Genomic DNA, 19,014 nt, shown 5'->3' with positions numbered 1-19,014 from the left:
CGCAAATGTTAGCGGCAGGTTTACCTCCGGGTCAGCGCAACGCAAACCGGGTTCGTAGCCTCCCCAGCTGTTCGCCCTTCTGTGTGGAGGATTTTACAACACTTCGCCCAGCCAGGCGAACCAGAAACCTAAAGTCGCCTCGGCCCAAACGCAAGCCCTCCCTCAGGCCTCCAGCCTCAGGGTGTCCGGCACGTGGCCACGGGTCAGTCAGCGCCGGCCCCACGCCATCCCAACGCGAGAAGCTGCTGACCGCCGGGAATAAAGCACAGGACCCCTATCCTCAGGAGCTTCCAATCGAGTGACAGACAGAAAATAAACAAGCGACGAAGTAATCGGTGTGTGATTATAAACTGTGATAAATGCTGGCGGGGGGATGGGACGGGGAGAAAGGAAAGTGAGCAGTGGGGAAGCTCACTGCGAAGGGAGACCGGGGGCACCTTATTCCCATAAAGAGGAGGCAGCACGTAAAGAGTGCAGGGTGGGCATTTTCGGCAGATGAAACTGCATGTCTCATTTCTTACCCGAGACCGGAAAGGTCTCCAGGAGTGAAGGGAACAGAAAGCCAGCCAGCTTGGCCAGTGCGGCTGGCCTAGGGGAGGGTGGCCGAAGAGGATGGGGCCAGATCCCGTGGGGTCCCCAGGGCTAAGCAGGGGAGTGACAGGCGTATTTATTTTTAAGATCACCTGCTGCTGCATGGAGAACAGACAGTGGAGGGCGCAGTGAGAGCAGGGAGACCAGGCAGGGGCTCTGTGACAGTCCAGGGGAGGTGGGACAGTGGTTTGGAGGGCAGCAGAAACGGCAGAGAAGGTGAGACAGAGGATGTGGGATCTATATCGGGGATGCTTGGGAGAATCTGCCACGTAAGTGATGCTAGAGAAGTCCAGGTCAGCTTCTAGATTTCTGGCTTGAGCAACTTGGATGGGTAGTAATGGTATTTGCTCAAATGGGAAAGATGTGGGGAGATGAGGCTTCAGGGAGCAAACCAAGAGTTTCATCTTTAAATATTAGGTTTGAAATTCTGCTGATAGCAGATTTCTCAACTTAAGTGACAGAAGCCACAGTGGGATAAAATATTCAGTGCGGTGATCGAAACGTAACTGCCACCCCAGAATTTCATATAGAATGAAAATATCTTTTAAGAACAAGGATGAGATAAAGACATTTTCTGATACACAAAATCTAAGAAAGTACGATCTCAAACTAAAGAAAGCTCTACAGTATACACTTTAGGAGGAAAGAAAATTCTCCCAGATGGAGGGTCTGAGATGTAAGAAGAAATTATGAGCAAAGAGTGGTAAAGATGCAGTAAACATTAAAACTGTATAAAGCAGTAACAATAATATATTGGAAGGTTAAAATAGAAAGATATAATTTCAAAAATAAATAAATATTAGGCTTGAGATATCTGTGAGATACTCAAGCAGGAGTAGCTGGTACCTGGAGTTGACTGGAGGGGCTGGGCTGAAGAAAGGAGCTCCTATGTGACCAGCAGGAAGGTGGTCCACGTGGGGGCTGGCGGAACCTCCCCAGGAAAAGCCCGCAGAGGAGAACAGCAGGGGCTGTCAGGAGGTAAGAGAAACAGCGTGAGGGTGTGTCATCACCAAAGAAAGACAAGAGAGGAGAAAGATAACTTCAGAAGGAGGAAGTGGTCGGCTGTGTCGAACGCTACTGGAAAGTAATGCAAGATGAGGAATAAAGTGACCATCGAACGAGGGCGCACGGAGGTTACAGACAAGCTGGGGGTGGGGGCTGGAGGCACGATGCGGGCAGAAGCCAGGCGACCATGAGGTGAGGACTGATTAGGAGCCGAGGACAAGGGTCTTCCCCCTCCACTCCCAGCCCTGAACCCATCCCAGGCTGGGCTCCCTGGGGCTGAGACGCTGCCGGTCAGCCCGGGCACCAGCGATCGGCTTCCTCCGTGTACTTATGAGTCTCCTTCCTTCCCCTGACTGTAAACTTCTCAAGGGCGAGGACTGGTCCACTCGCCTCTATCGCTACCCAGGTTGTGCAGCAGAGGGCCTGGCTCATAACTGCTCCCAAACCTGATGAATGCATGAGTCAAAGCTGCTGTCTTCTGACCCTCAATCACATCGAGCAGCACCGTGGGAAACGGAGTCGGCCTCTCCGCTCTCCTCCCAGGCAGCAGGTCTTATACGTGACTGGTGTGTGCATTTGGGGGCATTTGGGATGTGGCCGGGGGGGGTGGTTCCTGCTTACAGCAAACTCCTCGAAGAGACTCCCAGACTCCTGCAGCCGCCAGCTCTGTTCCGTCTCCTAGCACTTTCACCTCCTTCCCAAGATGCAAGGAGCAAAACTGGATGGGTGGGGGAGGGGCGGGGGGAGGGGCGGGCCACAGGCAAGGGGGGCCTCCAGCTCACAGGGCGTGTGGTTCAGTGTGGGCAGGCGCAGGGCAACTAGCTCTGGCGCCCAGAGCCCCTGCTGGTGGGGAGCTTTGATCTTTGGTGCCCCCTCCCACTTCTGGGGGTCCCCGCCCACTGTCCCCCTCCCCAGGGCCCAGCAGACACGCAGCCTCCGGACCCAACCACAGCCCAGGGGCAGGCAGCCTTCCTGCCTCCCTTGAGGTGAGTGACTTCCTGTTTGCCCGCAGCGGAAGCTGCTCAGCACAGGTGGGGAGGTGGCATCAGAGCGCAGAGGGTGGAGTGGAGCCCACCTTCCAGGAGAGGAGCTCTGGGGCTTTCAGCACACAGCCTGCCCTCCTGAGAGGCAGAGCGGTGAGAGGCGGGAGGCAGCAGAGGAAGGGAATGGGCACCTGGCTTCTCACTACCTTACACAGAGGGCCCCTAGGGGCTGCCACTCACAAGGCCCTTTACAAACAGCATCTCCAAACCCTAGAGTCCGGGGTGGGGGTGGGGTGTTACGATCCCCACGCCACAGAACAGATAAGGAGACCGAGGGTCAGAGCAGCCTCTCAGGCTGGACTTGAACCCAGGACTGCCAAACCAAATGCACTGTCTGCTATACCCTGTCGCCATTTACACGCTGCTGATACGAAGGAGTTGGGATTGCTTTCCAAGGGAGCAGGGCTCCTCATGGCCCAGCCTGAGCTCATTTCTACAACGCAGACCTTATGAAAACTCCAACGGTGATGGAACTCACTACCATCGTTCCGGGGGTACCGGCTACCAGGCCGGGGGAGAGCCGGGGCCAGAAGCATCTCGACGGGCCCCCATGTCCCTGAATTTGTCACTGTAGAGGTTCTGTCCTTTAGGGAGGCCTGGGAGTAAGGCAGCCACCTGCTCCTTCCTCCAGAAAATGCCCTTTTCCCTCTTAGCTCTCAGGCCTCCACAAGCCCGGGCCCTCAGGGAGGACAGACAGGAGGACACTTGCCTTCCTAAATATTTCTCTGCCAGAGTAGATGGTGACAGTCCCACTGGCCAGCAGCTGGGAGGGAGGGCCAGGGTGAGGGCTTCTAGGGACTGAGCCCACGGCAGGGGCCACTGGTGCCCCTCCCTAACACCTGTGGTCTTAGACTGGGAGGGAGACGTGTCCCAGAGGCAGGGCAGTGAGGAAAGGGATCACGGGAGAGCGGCAGCACCATCACCAACCGCCCTACACACATGGGCACCAAGGCTGCCCTTGTTTTCCTGGGCAAGGGCCAGAAGTGATTATTACGAAAGTGAGTGACAGCTTCTATCTCTTGGACTCGGCTGCCCAGTCCCGCAGTGGGTACAGTAACCTTGCTGTGGTTACTGTGGACAGGTGCCCAGGCCACCACTCCCTGGCCTTCTTATTCCTTGGCACCAAAGTCCGGCCCCAGCTGCTCTCTCCCAAAGCCACCCTGTATTTTCAGATTAGCACTTTCCCTGCAGCCACTTGTCACAGGTCTGTCCTTCTTAGGTAAGCAGAGAGTAGGGCTCTACAGTTATTCACATCTGTCCTTGAGCCCCCTGGGCACCCAGAAGATGCTTACAAACATCTGTTGCAATACATGTGCGCTAAGATACTTATAAAAGCAAAAATGCTCACAACCTCAACATCCACCAGGAACCAGATAAATAAATTATGATAGAACCATCGAGCGAACCTCAGCAACCTTTATCTTGTTTTTGAAGAGTATTTCATGAAGTGGAAAGATTCTCACTGCATATTATTAAGTAAGAAACTTGATTGTATATTCAGTATGGTCTCAATTTTTTTTAAATGTGCATATTGGGCTTCCCTGGTGGCGCAGTGGTTGAGAGTCCGCCTGCCGATGCAGGGGACACGGGTTCATGCTCCGGTCCGGGAAGATCCCACATGCCGCGGAGCGGCTGGGCCCGTGAGCCATGGCCACTGAGCCTGCGCGTCCGGAGCCTGTGCTCCACAACGGGAGAGGCCACAGCAGTGACAGGCCCGCGTACCGCAAAAAAAAAAATGTGTGTATTTAGGCAATGAAATACCAAAACACTGGTTGATAGCGGCTATCTGGGTGTGGTAACAGTAGACATGATGTTAAGTTCTTTATGTGTTTTTGGTGTGTACCTGCTGTTTAAAATAAACACGTATGTACAAAAAACAAATAAATAAATAAATAAGTATGATGTTTGTCATCAGCAAAAATAAATTAAATTTGTTGAATTAAATAATGATTGAATTTCCCTGCTCACTCTAAAGACTGGGAGGTCTTTGCCAACCCCCCTACCCACCAGGTTGCCAGTGGACGACCAGAGTGAGACGGGGGCGGGCCTAAGAGGGTCTGCATGGGTATTTGTTGTTTCTGACCCCTCACTGCTACCACCGCTCAACTGCCTGCAGGGTGACCTCTCTGACGTTGGTGTAGGGATCTACTCGGAGCCCCAGAACTGGGATGAAGTTTGAGATGAAGACATTTGAGATTTGACGGTTACAGTAAGAAGCCTTCTCAGAGCTTTCCTTATCTGACTAAAAGCAGCAAATTCTGAGAAATAAGGCAGCCATAAATTCCTTCTGCAGGGCAGATCTATTCCCAGAAGGGAGAACTCAATAAAATCTACCCCGAACCCCTTCTCTAGGAGAGATTTATGGCCCACAAGGAGACTGCAAAAATACTCACACCTGTGGAGACCAACATTATCACTACTTTGTCATTTCTCATTTGTTCTAAAAACCCATTTGTCTTTGGAAAAGAAACCTATTTGTTCTTCCCAGAGAAGGCTTTTTCTCCGCGCTCCCTCTTCCCTACTAATTTAGGTATATAAGCCTTTAACACTTTAACAAGCCAGCTACTTCTCTGACTGGCTCCCACGTGCAGGCCAATGAACCTTTTTCTACTGTTAATCTTTTGCCAGTTTAATTCGCAGGTCCCAGGGACAAAATCTTAGAGGGTAGGGGAAAAGGTTTTTTTCCCCGTCTCCCACAAAGCGAAGATGATCTCCTCCACGAATCCACTAATCTAAATCTGTGTTTGCCTAAGTAGGCATATGGTACACATAATAAACATCTTTAATAGCTAAGCATGTATTTGAATATGCATTAAAAAAACCCACGATTTCACAGATAGTGTTGCTAAGGATCTCGCTAAAGTAAATAATGCCTACTTCATGTTGTGTTTTTCAAATTGTGTGTATTCAAGGAAAAATATGAAATAAAAGAGTATAGGTGGAAAACTCTTCTGTCAAAAATCATGACAAGCTATGTAAATGAGTGGGCTGAATCCAGCCTTTCAAGCACTTACTCTTTTGGAGGAAGACGTGTCGAGGGTCTTCCTTATAATGCTAATTAGCCTTCATCAGCCATTGACTGACGAAAAGGAAATTCAGGTTGCACAACCAGAGGAAAAGCAAGGCTCTGGTGTTGCATAAAAAAGACAACAGGTGGGCTCCCCTGGTTGTGCAGTGGTTAAGAATCCGCCTGCCAAGGCAGGGGACGCGGGTTCGAGCCCTGGTCCGGGAAGATCCCACATGCCGCGGAGCAACGAAGCCCGTGCGCCACAACTACTGAAGCCCGCGCGCCTAGAGCCCGTGCTCCGCAACAAGAGAAGCCACCGCAATAAGAAGCCCGCGCACTGCAAGGAAGAGTAGCCCCCGCTCACCGGAACTAGAGAAAGCCCACATGGGGCAACGAAGACCCAACACAGCCAAAAATAAAATAAATAAAAATTTAAAAAAACAACTTTATGAAAAAAGAGAGAGAACAGGTATACGCTGACATCGCGAAGGAGGGAGACAAGACTCAGAGGGGGTTTTGTCTGGGCGCCCCCCCCACCCCCAAAAGGTTGGTGTTACCCTGGGGGTGCTCTCACATAAGCCTGCCCAGAGCAACAAAGCCCTAGGCTGCCCGGTGCCCTCTCTGTGCCAGCTGGAACAGATCATGTCTATCAACAGTTGCCCACAGGGACAGAGCGGGCAGTCTGGCTTAGCAGCTTCCAGCAGGAACGGCCCTGGGGCCCCGAGCTCCTCCCCAGGGAGACAGCCCGCACACCTGTGCTTCCGGAGGCCTCTTCTCTCCTGTACGCCTCAGCCCTTCCACTCATCCTCCAAGGGCACACTGAGAGATGCCAGGAAGGCAAGGACCCCTCGTTGGCCGTCCTTGTTTACAAGGACCCCCCGCCCCACCCCTGCCCAGGTTCCCAGGCCGAGAGGATGCTTCCCTGAGATTGCGGAGCCAGCAAAGGGCAGAGTTCGAAAGTGCATCCATGTCTCCTTGCTGGTCCAGCCTGTCCATCCACTTCTCAAGCCTGTTCACCCACAACCCGGGGCTTTGTTCCAGTGGGGCCTAGTTTGCACTTAATGCTCTCCCATCGTGACCTCACCCACTCCCACACGTTCATCTCCTACCCACTCGCTGAAGGTTCATGAACCCTCCCCAGCCTGGAGTCCTAAATGCCAACGGAAATCCTTTAGCCAGGTGAGCAGGACTTCAGAATCAACAGGTGCCCGATCACCTGTCCACGTGCCCGTGGGCATGCCTCCCCGCACCCCCGCCCCGTGCCCAGCCCTGCGCTCCAGGTCCTGTCTGCAGCATCGCATGTGCCCCATTTCCCAAGTTAGCAGGCACCCTTCATGCCTCCAGCGTCCAGTCCTGCTGGTTCTCCGTCCCCGGCAGCCCCTCTGCTCGTCACCTATCCGGAGAGCCCCAGGGACCTCCTGCCTCTCAGGTGCACGTCCACAGTCTGTCCCAATTCTCCTCCAGGAGCTCACTCCTGCCCTTGAAAATCCTTCCTGGCTGACCCCCACCTCTCCTCATTGCCTTTAGGGAGAACCCAACAGGGCATTTGAGACCCCCAGCCTCTCCTAGGACCACACACTGCCACCCTCAACCACACCCCCAGTCTATGGGGCTCCCCGGAATAGTTCCTGGAAATTTCACACGTTGTCGTGTCCTCATGCTGTGCTCCTGGTCAGCTCTGTTCCCTTCCCCATCCCCCTTTCCACCTATCCAATCCTCTTCAGCCTCCAGGGCTCACCCCCATCATGCCATTTCTCCAAACAAGCTTTCTAGACCAAGCCGGTAAGAATCGACCGTTACGATAATTCCATAATTCCAACCACGGAAAGCAGTGCAGCGGTCAGAAGCAACAAACCGAGTGTCCAGGGAGCAGCTAGATAAATCTTCTTAAAAAACAGCACCGGCTTTAAAAGTAAGATCATGATTTGTAGCACAGTACAAGGTACGTAAGTTTAAAATACACGCATATATAAATCAGCATCATATATTTCTCTAAAATAGTCCAGATCCCAGGATAAACGTATCATAAATATATCAGAGTAGCTGCTGTGGACAAAGGTAGGGAAGATGGTGAAGGGCAGTCAGCGGGACTGGAGTTGAGGGATGAAGAGAAAATCATCATAAGATCCCTTATAATTCAATAATAACAACAAGACAAAAATCCAAGTTAGGTCACAGGCCAAGGACATGAACAGTCCACAGAAAGAGAAAGACAAAGGGTTTAAAACATACAGGAGACTCACAACGCCGCTGACTATAAACACCTATTAAAACGACCATGTGATGCCATTTCTTTGGTCTGCCAAATCGGCAAGAACAGTTTATAACACCAAGCTGGCATCAACGGAAATCTAAGATACACAGGGCCTTTCAATCAGTAATTACACATTTATGGATGTCGCCTGCTGAAACAGTCACAGAAGTGAGCAAAGATGTAGGTACAAGTATCCTTAATGCAGAGTTGTCTGTCACAGCAAACAAACAAATGAAAATGGGGAAAACAATTTAGAAAACCATAAAGGACTGGCTAGATAAATATGTTAAATCCATTCAGTGAGATATTACACATTTCTTTTAAAAGGATGAAGCACATCTATATGTCCTGAATCTGAATAAGTATATTAAGTTAAAAAAGAAGGGGGGCGCGGTACAAGGTACAGACATGAGTATTCTTTTTTTTTTTTTTTGGCCGCCTGCACGGCACGCGGAACTTCCCCGACCAGGGATCGAACCCCCGTCCCCTGCCATGGAAGCGTGGAGTCTTAACCACTGGACCATCAGGGAAGTCCCAGACCTGAGTATTCATATTCTCATTATTTGCGTAAAGAAAAAAGAAAGAAAAGAAAAAGTATAATATGTATATGTTCATTTACAAATAGAACATAGGTCTGCAAGTATTCTCAATTGCCTCTAAAAAAGATAGGGAATCACAGGACAGGAGAAGGAAGGCGATTTCTCACTGTGTTCCTTAAGGGCTGTTTGAACCAACACTTGTAAAAAGATTTTTAACACAGGCAAGTAGTACCTTTCAAAATATTTTTAAAAGAACTTTTAACCCATGCAAATATTATCTTAAAAAGCAGAAAAGAAGTGGAATGCACCCATAAGTCCTGCTGTCTTCTCTCTAACCAGCCCCTGCTGTGAGGCACCCTGGAGACCCTTTCTACTGCAGACAAACATCCCTTTAGCCAAAACCTCTCTCTCTCTCAGAGCACTTGGCTCTAAAACTGCACCACTCGATTATAAGTCCTGATTCTTCACTTACTAGCTGTGTAAAAGTGGGCAACTGTCTTATTCTCGCTGGGCCTCAGTTTTCTCATCTGTGAAACGGGGTGGTCCATACATCACAGACGTGCTGTGAGAATGATTCGTGTTTGCACACGAAGTGCTCAAGAGAGCCTGGCATATAGTACATGCCCGATACCCTCTCCTGTTTTCCTTTTAAGTCTACTAATGAGATCGTTCTTCTGAAAAACAGAAGATTATTGGCATTTTCCTAGAAGGCAACAGTTTTTCTCCCCATATCAAGTCTTTACTGATTTGGAAAACTTGGTGTGTACCTCCCACTTTAGCCCATGTTGTTGGATGGACGCTGCATATAAGGAAAGTCAGTGATACCTCTCCTGCCAAGAGACACGCTCTCCATCTCTGGTGATCACCTGTTCCCTGCTAGTGTAAAACTCCAGGCCTGACCCTGAGTTTTCTTGGGAGCATGTAAATCTTCCTGCCGCGGCAGTTGAGAGCATCACCTGCCTTCCTGCATGCCTCCGGTCAGCAGGCTGAGCCCCGCCCCTGCCTCCTCTAATGAGAGCCCCAGAGATGCCTGCTCACCTCTCAGAGCCACCATGGCCTCCTTCCTGTTCAGCAATGCCCAGCCTGCTCCAGCCTCCTTCATGTCTCAGGGCCTTTGCACTTGCCGTTCCCTCTGCCTGGAATGTTCTTCTCCCAGCTAGTCACATGCCTGTGTCTTGTCTACATCCAACTCCTCAGCACAGCCTGTCCTGACCACCCTATTGAACCCAGGAGGTCCCCTCACCTTCTAACCCCTTAAGCTGCTTTGCTTTTGTTCACAGCATTTATCTGACATGACATTAAAATTGCTGTTATTGTTACCGTCCATTTCTCTCCACCAGAAAATAAGCTCTAGGGAGGAAAGACTGTCTTGTTCAGTGATGTATCCTTAACACCCAGAAGAGTGCCTAACATGTAGGCTCTCAGTATTTGTTGAATGAATGAACAAATAATCGAGTCAACAGGATATGTCTTCTGGGGAAGCTTAATCCACCTCAGATTTAAGCCTCCCAACAAGAAGGACACTCTCAGGACTCCACAGGGGGGCTACTCACCTCTCATCCTTTATACACTGATCCCTTGTAGGCAGCTCATAAGTCCCTGTTCATGGTCACAGAGGACATCCTATCCTGTGCCCCCAGAATTTGAGGGCCTGAAGATGGTACCATTTTCCTACCTTATTTAGAAAGCCTGCTTGCTACCTTTTCTAGCTCAGGGCCGAGTTCTCTGATCTGTTTCACGGTCATGCCCATCATCAACCTGTTTTGTTTCGTTTTGTTTTGTTTTACAGCATTTAATCACTCTCTGAACTAATGTGATTCATCTCCTTACTTATTTTCTCTCTCCTGCAATTCATATAAACGAGAGCAGCTGTATTCCCACTGCCTTCATGCCTGACGAGTGGTTGGCACTCAGTAAATATATGTTGAATGAATGGATGAATGAACGAATGAATGAATGACCCTTCTTCAGAACCCTCACATAAAGGAAGAAAGAAATGAATCACTCGGTACTATCTGCTGTCTAAACCTGACCTTGACGTTTCTTATGTAGAGGGGCTCGAGACATCCAATTAGTTGCTAATTACATCCAATCAGCTCTGGGCCAGGGGAAGGACTGGGTTAATGAGGTCAGGGGCAGGTGGAGCCTTCAGCTGCCCTGGCCTTCACGTTGATGCTGCCCACCTGACCTAGACATGCAGGCCATGGACCCAAGGGCCTGGGTCAGCACACTTGGCAAAGTGGGAAAAAAGCACCTGCAAGGAACTCACAGCCCTGGCTCCACTGTTTTACTGAAAGAAGCTAAACTCAATCCTAGAGCCAGAAAGAACCCTAGAGGGGAAAGTGAGTTTGTCTGCTGGGCAGAGACACTGTTTACCTTCTTAGGAACCTCTGGTGTTTTCTGACCAGACACACCCAGGAGGGCCAAGGAGAAGGGCCAAGGAGAGCCGCCAGCATCCAAGGGAGTGGGGAAGAGCTGGGCTCTCCTCCATCCCATTGCGCTCCTGGCGGGGGCAGCCTGCCAGACTGGCCAGGCTCCCAGCAAGCAGGGAGCAGGGAGGAGGGCCCCGCCGGGTCACCGGCCTAGGGGCCACGGAGGCCAACGGGAGATAAGGAGTTAGGCCCTCGGTGTCGCCCAGGTCTGATGCTGGATGGTTTTAAGGGAGCCTCCTGCAACCAGGTGCACCCCGCCCGGCTGGAAGAGCCTGTGGAGCCACCGCACCCCAGGCCGGGCAGTTTGACTCTCTCAGGGAGCATCCCCCTGCTGTCGGCGGCCCTGCCCCCTGATGAGGTTGAACGCTGAGGACCCCACCAGCCCTACTCGCCTCTCGCCCCTCGGAGCCTCTTCCCGCTCTCCCCGGCTGCGCAGATGCTCCCTCGCTCGGCGGCGCCCCCAGTGCGCGGCACACTCTCCGCAGCGAGGCCGGCGCGGGGCCCCACCTGCCCTTACCAGTGTCCCGCTGGGCTCCTGCTCCGGCCGCCCGCCCGCCCGCCCGGGCGCCCCATGGCCCGGAGCCCAGGCGCGGGCCGGGGACGGCGGGGAACGCGGGGCGGCGGCTGCGCGGGGGACCAGGCCGGTCCAGCTCCGGCGCGCGGCTCGCGCGAGGCACTGGGTTTCCGGCGGGGAGACGGAGGGCGGTGGCCGGGCCGGCGGCGCGGGGCGGGGCGGGCGAAGCCGTCCGACTGGTCTGACGGCGGCGGGCGGGCGCCTCCTGCACGACCTGCGCTGTCCCCGTTGGGCCGCCGGCGCCCCGAGCCCTCTGTCCGGTGTCTTCCTCCAGCTCGGAAACCAGCCGGAAGCCCAGACCAGCCCCAGACGGGTGCACGCCCCGAGCCGGGTCAAAATCCGAGTCCCTCCAAGCCCATTCTGTGCCAGTTCTTTCGTGGGCGCCAGAAAAAACTGCATTATCTCAGCTCAGAATTTCAGCTGTCTGTAACTGTTGACTTACAGACAACTGGTGAACTTTCGCTAGCTGGTTTGGGGATCGGTGGCTTGGAAGCAAATAGTTGTGTCTTGAAACTTCCATTTGTTCCATTTGTTAGCAAACATGTCCTCAGACGTAGTGATATTGGCAAGAAGCTCTTGTTTTTTAATGTTCCACTTGATGCCACTCTCTGGTTTCCATTTCTGTAACTATATAAGACACCATATGTGAAACTAGAAGCTGATTCCATTTTTCCAGTATAGCCAGTGATATTTCAGCTTCCATAGAGATTGACAACGTGGAGAAGTCCGTCTCTATGGGATGCTGAAGGTCCTCAAGCAACAACAGCAGCTAATAATTTATGAGTGTTATTGATGCGCCAGGCACTAGCTCTCTACCTGTCTTAATACTTAATCCTCACAACCACCGTACAAGGTAGGCAGCTTTCCATACAATGAGGAAACTGAGGCACAGAGAGGGGAAACAACCTGACCAAGGCCACATAGACCGTCATCACTGTAGGATCAGCGATCCTACAACTTATTAGTAATTCACTTGTTAACGCTACAGACATTTATTGTGCACCTACTGTATGTATGTCAGACACTGACTAGGCACTATGGGATAGAAAACTGAACCAAATACTCCAAAAGTTTGCAGCCTAGCAGGAGAGATAAGCAGTGATGTGATGTAGATAGATGGGGGCTGGGAGGTGAGGGGTCACTCCCTGAGGGGAAGAATCCTGGAGAGGAGGGAACCACAAAGGGAAGAGGTCCAACGTCTGCCTGCAAACTTCCCTCAAATCCGTGGCTGACTCCTGAATGAACACGCATGAGGCAAGGATGCACATGACCCAAAGGAAAAGTATAGCTGAGCAGAGATTTGAGCAGTTAGCTGCCTGCTGCTGGGGAATGTGGAGTCAAGTCCTGCTACCTTAGAGGGGGTTGGCAAGCACTTTGGACTGTCCATTGACACCTCAGAATGACCACACTTAAGGGGTAAAGACTGCATTCCAGGATTAAGGGATCTACCCCAGGATTAGGGGCAAGCCAAGAGAAATCTAAAACCAAGCCCCCGCAAAACCAACTGCATTTCCAATAATTTAACTTCCTGCTAGAACAAAAGTTGACACTCTTCAGAGGAAAATAAAAGAATCCAGGGCATCTACAATGCATCATTCACAATGCCTACCATACAATAACAACAAAATAGCAGACATTGTGAACAGAAAATGTGAACTGTGGTCAAAAGGGGGAAAAAAACCCAGTCAATTAAAATATACCCACTAAAGGAAAACTGTTTTCCTCTACACTCTCAGTACTTCTGACATCAAACATGTGGGTTTTCCCCTCACATTAATCAGTTCTCCAACTCTTCAGACCAACAGAGTGTCCTACAATTTAATTATGACACTACCCAGAGTTAGTGCAGACCCCACAGGTTAAAGCCTCAGTCTCACAAGATTGCCCCCCATTGCAAGTCCCAGGTTGTCACCTGTACTTCTGACCCACTGGCTATAAATTGAGGACTCCCAGGATCCCCTCCTCAGGTTTGTTAATTGCTAGAATGGCCCACAGAACTCAGGAATCACATTACTTACTATTACCAGCTTATTATAAAGGATATAACTCAGGAGCAACCAAATGCAATGAATACATAGGACAAAAAGAGAGTGCAGAGTTTCTATACCATCTCCAGCCACACCACCCTCCTGGCACATGGACGTATTCACCAACCCAGAAACTCTTCAAAACCAGTTGTTTAGGGTTTTTATGGAGGTTCCATTACGTAGGCATATGATTGATTAAATCATTGACCACTGGTGACTGAATTCAGTCTCTAGCACTTCTCCACTCCCTGGAGGTCAAGGGGTAGGACTGAAAGTTCCAAACGTCTAATCACATGACTGGTTCCCCTGGCAACCAGCCCCCATCTGTAGGACCTTTCCAAAAGTCACCTCATTAGCATAAACTCAGGTGTTGTTGAAAGCTGCCTGTTATGAATAACAAAAAACTCTCACCTTTGTCACTGCAGAGCTATTTCAAAAACTGGGGACAAAACAAACAGACAAACAAACAAAAAAACCCCAAGTATTACAACAAAAGATGCTCCTATCACCTTCTCACTCAGGAAATTACAAGAGGTTTTAGGAGTTCTGTGTCAGAGACCAAATATGTATTTTTTATTATATCACAATATCACACATACAGACAAATAAGATGTTGGAATCAAAAATTAAAAATTAGATAATAATAAAAATAAAGAATTAAAAATAAAAATTATGATAAAAATGTTAGAGAACCTACAGCAAAAGGTAGATATAAAGGTGAAGAGAGAGGGAATTTCAGCAGAAATACGATCCCCATTACTTTTAAAATAAACAACCAAAAGGAATATAAATATATCTCCTCCAGGGAGGGAAACATCTCTATCTGTATTAACCTGGAATGAAGAGATACCTCAATCTTTCCCTGCCAGAGGGGAGATAGGCAAGTTTGTCACGTTCTGCATAAGATCAGAGCCTCCCAACATTGGGCTTCCTCTGCTATAGCATGGCCCACTGTCTGTGCAGGCAACATCTGGACCTCATCGTATCTCCCTGTGGGAATTGGGGTAGGGAGACCTAAGCAACAATGTTCCTCTCCTATTGCTATGAGTCATAAATTATCTCTTATCTTCTGCCAGTGTCTATGAAAACTGTGACATGCTAACTTGCTGGCTTACAAGCAGAGTAAAATCAAATCTTGGATTTTTTCACAGTTCCTGACTTAACAGAGATAAAGAGAAAAATCTTATAAGGACCCAGGGGAGAAAATACACATTGCATACAGTGACCCAATGATAGGAATAACGGCTAACTTCTCATCAGAAACAATGTAGGCCAAAAGACAATGGGACATTGATTTTAAGGGCTGAAAGAAAAAAATCTATTAACTTATAGCTCTGTATCCAGTTAAAAACATGTTTTGCTTTTTTTTTACAACTTTATTGGAGTATAATTGCTTTACAATGGTGTGTTAGTTTCTGCTTTATAACAAAGTGAATCAGTTATACATATGTTCCCATATCTCTTCCCTCTTGCATCTCCCTCCCTCCCACCCTCCCTATCCCACCCCTCTAGGTGGTCACAAAGCACCGAGCTGATCTCCCTGTGCTATGCGGCTGCTTCCCACTAGCTATCTATTTTACGTTTGGTAGTGTATATATGTCCATGCCAGTCTCTCACTTTGTCACAGCTTATCCTTCCCCCTCCCCCATATCCTCAAGTCCATTCTCTAGTAGGTCTGTGTCTTTTTTCCTGTCTTACCCCTAGGTTCTTCATGACATTTATTTTTCTTAAATTCCATATATATGTGTTAGCATATGGTATTTGTCTTTCTCTTTCTGACTTACTTCACTTTGTATGACAGACTCTAGGTCCATCCACCTCATTACAAATAGTTCAATTCATTTCTTTTTATGGCTGAGTAATATTCCATTGTATATATGTGCCACATCTTCTTTATCCATTCATCCGATGATGGACACTTAGGTTATTTCCATCTCCTGGCTATTGTAAATAGAGCTGCAATGAACATTTTGGTACATGACTCTTTTTGAATTATGGTTTTCTCAGGGTATGTGCCCAGTAGTGGGATTGCTAGGTCATATGGTAGTTCTATTTGTAGTAGTTAAAAACATGTTTTAAATAGAAAGCCAAGTAAAAATATTGTCAACTAAATAAAACCTGAGAGTTTTTGTTCATTGCAGCACTCTGAACACGAGACCAAGGGCCCCATCTCTGCACACAGCTTCCTGTGTTTCTTCTCTAAACTGGGATCAGACTTTACTATGCCTACACAATGTTGCTTCTTCTTGGGAATGTGTGTATTATTGAAACGAATGATGACAGGCCAGATTTTTCACTGGGGACCTAAGGGCAACATCGAGTGCTATTTGGGGACACAAGTGCTACACTGGTGGCACAAAAGCTGAGAAAATAGATGTTCTTTTCCTTTCTTGGGACCCTCTTGGACACCTGGAGAACTGGAGACTCTGGACTTATCTGGAGAGATTGCTTGGCACAGACGTTGATGGATAAGGAGAGGAGGGAAGTGGAGGGAGATTGGGGATGAAGGTTGTGACAGACATGAGTGAGGGTCCCCCATTGGGTCATCCAGAAATACTGGGTGGAGAGAGGCTTCCTATCAGAGGATGGTGAGGGGCTTAAGGGGGAGCTGGATCGGGACCACGACACGCAGGTGGTGTGATCTGCTTTGCTTCCACAGGCTGGAGACACTTGGGTTATAACATTATTAAAACGGTTTTTATAGAGAGCTTTTATACGGAGTACTTTCACATATGTTATTTAATCGTCCAAACGACTCCGAGAAGTATAATGATTTTGGTTTTTCAAATGAATAAAATGAACCTCAGGAAGCTTAAGTAGCCCTACCGAGATTTTTGTGGTTCTCACAACAGGGACACAGAGACACCCAATTTGTCCCCGCAGACCCCCATATCTACCCCAGGAGAAGGAACCATTATTTTCCCAATTCACCCCACAACACACAAGAAAGAAGACAAAAACTGGAAATACCAATTAACTATGGGAAAATACTACCAATTACGCGTGGGTATTTGAACTGGTTTCCACTCCTGGCTAAGCTCGCTAGGGGGCGCTCTGTGTGTCATCTCCCGCACCTGGAACTGATGCGGAGTCCTTGCTCCATGAAGGTTGTTGAATTAATAATCAGGCACTGATGTGGGGAAATGTCCTTGCCCTAATGGAGCTTGAGATGTAGTAGGGGAATAGACAAATAAGCAAACAAGCAAATATATAACATGTCAGGAAGTAATCATTGCTAGGAAGAAAAATAAACAGGCCACAGAGAGAGCGAATGAAAGAGTCACAGGTGGCTTTGGGTGAAAGAATGCTATTTTAGGCAGGATAGTCAAAAAAGACCTCTCGGATAAGGTGCCATTTGTGCAGATGTCTCAGTGAAGAAAATGGAAAGGGAAGAGTAAAAGGGAAATGCACATGAAATTAATATACTTCAGAACGTATTTGCAACAAGTTTTACAGGTATCCCCCGCTTTTCGAAAGTTTGCATTACACCGCTTCTCTTTTACAAAAGACTTACTTAGTACCCGTTTTCACCAATGGAATCCGAAGAGGATTTTCGCTTTTACAAAAAAAGGAGAAAAGCAAAAACAGCATCAGCGTTTGTTTTGCAGCCAACCGTTACAGAGGCAGCACACACTCCAGAAGCAGGAGTAGCACCTAAGCACCCCTGAGCTCCTTCCCTGGGAGCTATACTCAGCATCTCAGCATCAAGGCACCATAGCTTTGAACTGTGTCTGTGAGCATCTGTGCTTTAGCTCGATTTATTTTGTGCATCTGTTAGCAAGATGTGTCCTAAGCTAATTTCTTCTTCACTTTATGCCATTCATGCTTACGAAAGGTTTCACAGGAACACTCTACTTCCGGACAGGGGAGAAACCTAAAATCAGTTTCAGGTAAGTGGCTAGGTGCTCTGGGGGGTTGCAAAATGCAAAACACTTAGTCCGTACCTTAGGTTATTCAGGGGACGGCTGAGACACGCCCACCTGGAAAGACCTCATCAGTATTATGCAACTCAGCGCTCTGAACCGCAGGTCCTAGTGGAAGTTTCAAGAAAGTGGGCTTAATGTGGGCTGGCATGGACGGTCCTCAATGCCTTCATGGAAAAAGGGGCCCAAGAGCCTGGATTTGAAAGTTGAGTAGAAACTAGTTGGTGCAGAGAAAGAGAGGACACTCCGAATTAGGGCACAAGGTGGTGGAGGGGTAAGGGATTCAGAGTTTCCAAAGCCTGTTCCTGCCTTAGGACAGACTATAATGCTAGCCATCACTAGCCAAGCCCAGCAGGGTCTAGCCCCTGCCTACCTCTCCCCCGTCCTCGTGCTCCGACCACATGGCCTGTGACACAAGGAAAGAAAACATCCATGACTCATAAGGAATGCTGCCAAGGAGAGAGAAGAAAGTGGCAGAGTGACTCCATCACGGCCCATGGAAGGGGGTGCCTGACTCCAGGACGTAGAACTCCACTCCCTTTGCAGGGAGACCCGCAGAGTGGAGGTGGAGTAACAAGAGAAGCTGTCTAAGTTCACTGGCCACCAAGATCATTCCTCCACTCTGACTTCAAGTCAAATTTTCCGAGTCATCTGACCCTGCGCGGACTTTCCCTGGGGAGAGGGTGCAGGCACCGCTGTTCACTCTATGGATCTAGTCCTTATGGTAATGAGGGTCTTGGCTTTTTTGTTTATCTGTTATGGAGAGCTCCAGCCACCACCCTCCAACATGAAAAAGTGCACGTCTCCCTTGCAGACATGCCGCAGGGGTTCCTGTGTTGAGTTCCGGCAAGGTGGGTGTGTGTTCTTTCCTGGGTGGAGGTGTGGATGTGGGTAGGGGGTGGGGTTAATTCCACATGTCAATCAATCATCCAGGTAAGTGGTCCTTAGCTGGAAACAGGACTACAGTATGTTGGCTTTCAAGCAGGTGTAAGAAGACCCTTAGAATCTCTCAGGTCACACCCTTTGGAGAATAGACATGGATAAAAGACAACATTTGCTGGGTGCTTGTCAGTGATCAGACTCCTATGTGTAAATAGCCCATATCAGGACTAAACTACAGCTCAACTGACAGGTGAATGACAATAAACTTTCCGTGGAGTGAAAAACCAGGTTTTTCTTAGGGAATCTTTGAAAGACTAAATCTTCACCCCTGAGAGCATAAACTGAAATAGTTATTTGTCTTCCCAAGATTTTTCCCAAAACAAGAGAATAATCGGACTATCTTCAAGAAAATGCTGACCCCTGGTGGACATTTCTTGAACTGCGTTTTCAAACCCACCCACCCTCCCCGCTCCCGCCCCCCCAAGTCTGGGTAACAGCAGTAGACCCAGAGGCAAAATTTTCTTTTGAAAGTTGAACATCTCTCTAAGTTTTCTCGGGCTAAGAACCCCAACAGAAATAGGGTATTTCACTAGCTCTCCAAACTTTTCTGAAAGTTGGGTTTAATATCAAGCATGTTGAGATCTGCCATTATGACTTAGGGATTTCATCGTTACGTGAAGAGAAAAGACAAAATTATTTGGTTTGCCCAAGATCTGCAAGGATTTAACACCTTCAGT

The 19,014-nt window shown here is 49.0% G+C and overlaps 1 protein-coding gene across 4 annotated transcripts in view; it reads right to left on the bottom strand.

Moving 5' to 3' along the window:
- PSD4 (pleckstrin and Sec7 domain containing 4) overlaps positions 1 to 11,532 on the bottom strand; it is a 37,666-nt gene extending 26,134 nt beyond the window's left edge. For 3 of the 4 annotated variants that reach the window (XM_067704414.1, XM_067704416.1, XM_067704417.1), the window contains exon 1: positions 11,389 to 11,532. The gene's annotated coding sequence lies outside the window, so the exon portion shown is untranslated. Of the gene's footprint in view, positions 1 to 1,437; positions 1,550 to 11,388 lie in introns of those variants that run through there. The other variant, XM_067704415.1, reaches the window with a different exon arrangement.
- Positions 11,533 to 19,014: the final 7,482 nt, after the last annotated feature.

This window comes from Pseudorca crassidens, chromosome 14 (genome assembly GCF_039906515.1).
Source record: "Pseudorca crassidens isolate mPseCra1 chromosome 14, mPseCra1.hap1, whole genome shotgun sequence".
Lineage (NCBI taxonomy): Eukaryota > Metazoa > Chordata > Mammalia > Artiodactyla > Delphinidae > Pseudorca > Pseudorca crassidens.
Note: the sequence above shows the minus strand (reverse complement) of the source record. Positions and strands in the feature narration are given on the sequence as shown.